Source organism: Coregonus lavaretus (assembly GCF_964263955.1).
Source record: "Coregonus lavaretus genome assembly, chromosome: 9".
Classification (NCBI taxonomy): domain Eukaryota; kingdom Metazoa; phylum Chordata; class Actinopteri; order Salmoniformes; family Salmonidae; genus Coregonus; species Coregonus lavaretus.
The window spans coordinates 48,171,493-48,175,637 of record NC_139996.1 but is presented as its reverse complement, the minus strand read 5'-3'; the positions used below and the strand labels follow the sequence as shown (position 1 = coordinate 48,175,637).

The 4,145-nt window shown below is 41.3% G+C and overlaps 1 pseudogene across 1 annotated transcript in view; it reads right to left on the bottom strand.

The window, feature by feature from the left end:
• The window catches only part of LOC311135380 (E3 ubiquitin/ISG15 ligase TRIM25-like), an 11,942-nt pseudogene continuing 7,797 nt past the window's right edge, over positions 1-4,145 (bottom strand). Inside the window, exons 2-5 of the transcript XR_014615412.1 lie at positions 3,880-4,110; positions 3,633-3,793; positions 2,208-2,264; positions 1-1,169 (exon numbers count right to left, since the gene is read on the bottom strand). The product of XR_014615412.1 is annotated as an E3 ubiquitin/ISG15 ligase TRIM25-like (transcript). The remainder of the gene's footprint in view (positions 1,170-2,207; positions 2,265-3,632; positions 3,794-3,879; positions 4,111-4,145) is intronic.

Genomic DNA, 4,145 nt, shown 5'->3' with positions numbered 1-4,145 from the left:
GGTTATATTTATTTCCCATCACCAGAAATATTTTTTAATCACTGAACAATAGAAGGCCTAACTTAATCTGTTCCTAACTCGGGATAGTTGATTTAGAAGACAATAAATCTACAATGATATTATAGTGCAATATATTGAGTGGCAAGTCAAGATATTTGCAGTTTTTTATTGTTTGGTCAGTAGTACCATCTGCTGGACAGGTTTAATGTTGCTCCTGAGACTGATGGGTGCATAAAAGATGTCAAATTTAGGGCTGGTTTCCCGGACAGCTCCATTGAACATGCTTTTAAGTCTAAGACTAGGCTTAATCTGTGTCCGGGAAACCGGCCCAAATAGTTTAGTTAGCAAGTAAGTGAAACTACCTGTTCCATGGCACTGAGGAAAATTGCATAGAGACAGATAACCAATAGAAAGCATATCAATGGTTCTCAATGCAAACCAATATACATCAAAAGCATACATCATGGTGAATGTACAAGATTAAAACATTGCATTTGAAAGAATATAAATACATTACATTTTTATTAATTAAATCTCTGAAGATCAAATCAGTGAGATGAAGTAATTGTACAAAATAACTAAGCAGAATGAAGCATCACATATGGGGACTGTCACCACCAGCATGACTAGTATCTATGTGGGCCCCTACCACAGTTTACACAGCTCAGCAGTATCATTAGCTCCATAGAGACGAAACCCAGGATAGAGGGGCTGAGGAAATGTGGTCTGGACTCTGTGGAGGAGGGTCATTGTGTCAGAGACGCTGTAAAAGGACAGAGTACCTGCCTTGTGATCCAGGTACACTCCCACTCTGGAGGACCAAGGGCCTGACACATTAGTCACAACATTATTGTGTATGAAACGATAACCACCACTAGAGCACCCTAAACTCCAAGACTTGTCATTGGATCCAAATGCATGACCTGCCCTTGTTCTGCTGATGTCTTTATATGAGACTGCTGTATGAACACAGTGCCCACTCCACTCCACCTCCCAGTAACAGCATCCAGACAGACCCTCTCTACACAGAACCTGGTAGTAGTTGGTGAATCTGTCTGGATGGTTAGGATATGGTTGGGCTTGATCTGTAAAGATCACCTTTCTCTTCCCTTCAGTCAGAAAGAGTTCTTCACATGCTGTGTTTGGGTTCAGGGTGAGCTGACAGGAATCTGGGAGAAGAGCAGAGAGCAGAGACCAGCAGAGTTTAGAACAATACGTTGTCAGATACTGACTGTATAGATTTACAGGACAAGGTTTTTGGTGTTCCAAAAATACAGTATGGGGTGGTGCTGCATTATAGTAAATTATTGGCAGCACAGTAGCCAGTAGGTTGCTGTATTCTGTGGCTGTACTATTTTCCCACAATGCACCATAATTTACAGTATGCTGCAGTAAATAAACAGCAAAACAGGTAATACAGTACTTTATTGTAACATTTTATTGTAAAATTACAGCAATTGCTAACAGTGTAGCAGAATGCCATTGAGCCCCCATAATACATTGCTTTTACAGTAATGTACTGTAATATAGAATTCCAGTAGCTAACTAAGATTTGACTGTAAATTTACATCAATTTGTTACAGTGTACCCTGTCTTTGATTATAGCAGAGCAGAGATCAAATGAGCAATACAATTAATCAGATAGCTGCACTACCCAGTCTTTGACTATATCTACTATTGCTATAGTATACATTCCTATCTTAGGGTTTGTGAGGAGTGTCCGTAAAAAGAGAATTAGAGATAGAGATGGCATCAGCTGAGATTGCACCAATCGGATTCAAACAGAAGTTCCTACATTAATATGGAGGTCTATTTAACTTGACCAGTTCTGCACACACATCCTCTTCTGCGCTAAGCTATGCCATTGGCTTTTCTTTGCTGCTTAATATTGCTGCTGCTGTAACATCGCTGCTACCCGCTATGCATTGTCTGTTTTCTGCTAGCCCAACACCACCCCAGCATCCACCTGTTTGGTTCTGCTATTTGTTCCTATCAGGGGGATTGGTATATATCTCACTGCTCTCTGCTAGCCTGTAGTTGATTGATAATGGTAATAATGGACATATTGCTATGGCATTGAGCTCCCCTGAAGTAGCATTGCCTAATGCCAAGACCAAATGTATTTTAATCTATTTTCTAATAAATGGTTAAATTAATATGTGGGTTTCCTGTCCAAACTGTTAGTTACTTTGAATAAAGAGACTCACATTGTAAGAACTGTTCTCTGGTCTTGGGCTCTGTAGGCAAAATATCCGCTACATTCACTATAGACAAACAAACACATTCACAGAGAGAGGGAATGTTATCATCATACCAATTTGCACATGTACAGTGCATTCGGAAAGTATTCAGACCCCTTGACTTTTTCAACATTTTGTTACATTAGACTCATTCTAAATTGGATAAAATGGTTTTTTCCCCTCATCAATCTACACACAATTCCCCATAATGACAAAGCAAAAACAGATTTTTTGAAGTTTTAGCAAATGTATAATAAAAAAAAAACGTATATCACATTTACATAAGTATTCAGACCCTTTGCTCAGTACTTTGTTGAAGCAACTTTGGCAGCGATTACAGCCTTGAGTCTTCTTGGGTATGACTCTACAAGCTTGGCACACCTGTATTTGGGGAGTTTCTCCCATTCTTCTCTGCAGATCCTCTCAAGCTCTGTCAGGTTGGATGGGGAGCATCGCTGCATCAGGTCTCTCCAGAGATGTTCGACCGGGTTCAAGTCCGGGCTCTGGCTGGGCCACTCAAGGACATTCAGAGACTTTTCCTGAAGCCACTCCTGCATTGTCTTGGCTGTGTGCTTAAGGTCGTTGTCCTGTTGGAAGGTGAACCTTCGCCCCAGTCTGATCTCCTGAGCACTCTGGAGCAGGTTTTCATCAAGGCTCTCTCTGTACTTTGCTCTGTTCATCATTCCCTCGATCCTGACTAGTCCCTGCCGCTGAAAAACCAAGGCCAAGGCCCTTCTCCCCGATTGCTCAGTTTGGCCGGGCGGTCAGCTCTAGGAAGAGTCTTGGTGGTTCCAAACTTCTTCCATTTAAGAATGATGGAGGCCACTGTGTTCTTGGGGACCTTCAATACTGCAGACATTTTTTGGTACCCTTCCCCAGATCTGTGCCACGACACAATCCTGTCTCGGAGCTCTACGGACAATTCCTTCGACCTCATGGCTTGGTTTTTGTTCTGACATGCACTGTCAACTGTGGGATCTTATATAGACAGGTGTGTGCCATTCCAAAACATGTCCAATCAATTGAATTTACCACAGGTGGACTCCAATCAAGTTGTAGAAAAATCTCAAGGATGATCAATGGAAACAGTATGCACCTGAGCGCAATTTCCAGTCTCATAGCAAAGGGTCTGAATACTTATGTAAATAAGGTATTTCTGTGTTTTATTTGTAATAAATTTGCTAACAATTTAAAAAAAACTGTTTTCACTTTGTCATTATGGGGTATTGTGTGTAGATTGATGAGGAAAATGTTTTATTTAATCAATTTTAGAATAAGGCTGTAACATAACAAGATGTGGAAAAAGTCAAGGGGTTTGAATACTTTCTGAATGCACTGTATATGACTAGAAGGGAACTTTCAGTGATCTAAAGTAGATTATTTTCAACACACCTGTAGTTGAGATCTTGGTCCATTCTCCTTTAAGGAAGTATTCTAGTTTCTCTCTCAGCTCAGACACAGTCTTATTCACATATCCAAAGTACTGAAGAGGACGGACAGTGATGCTGGGTAGATCTGAAGATACCACTGGGACTGGAGAGAGACTGATAATTCTGGAGAGTGAGACAGACAGATAGATAATTGAGAGTTTCATCCATTGTACACAGATGTGTCACATGTATCAAGGCAATATAGTTACCTGGAGGAAATGGATGTGATCCTCTGTGTGTGAGAGCTGCTCCAGCTCAGTGTTTGTCTTCCTCAGCTCAGCGATCTCCTGCTTCAGTTGCTCCAGAAGAAATTCCGCTTGACTCACTTGAGCCTTCTCTTGGCCTCTGATCAGCTCCTTTACTTCAGAGCACCTTCTCTCAATGGAGCGGATCAGCTGAGTAAAGATCTTCTCACTGTCCTCCACTGCTGCCTGTGCAGAGTGCTTTTAGGACAGACAGAGAGAGAGAGAGAAGA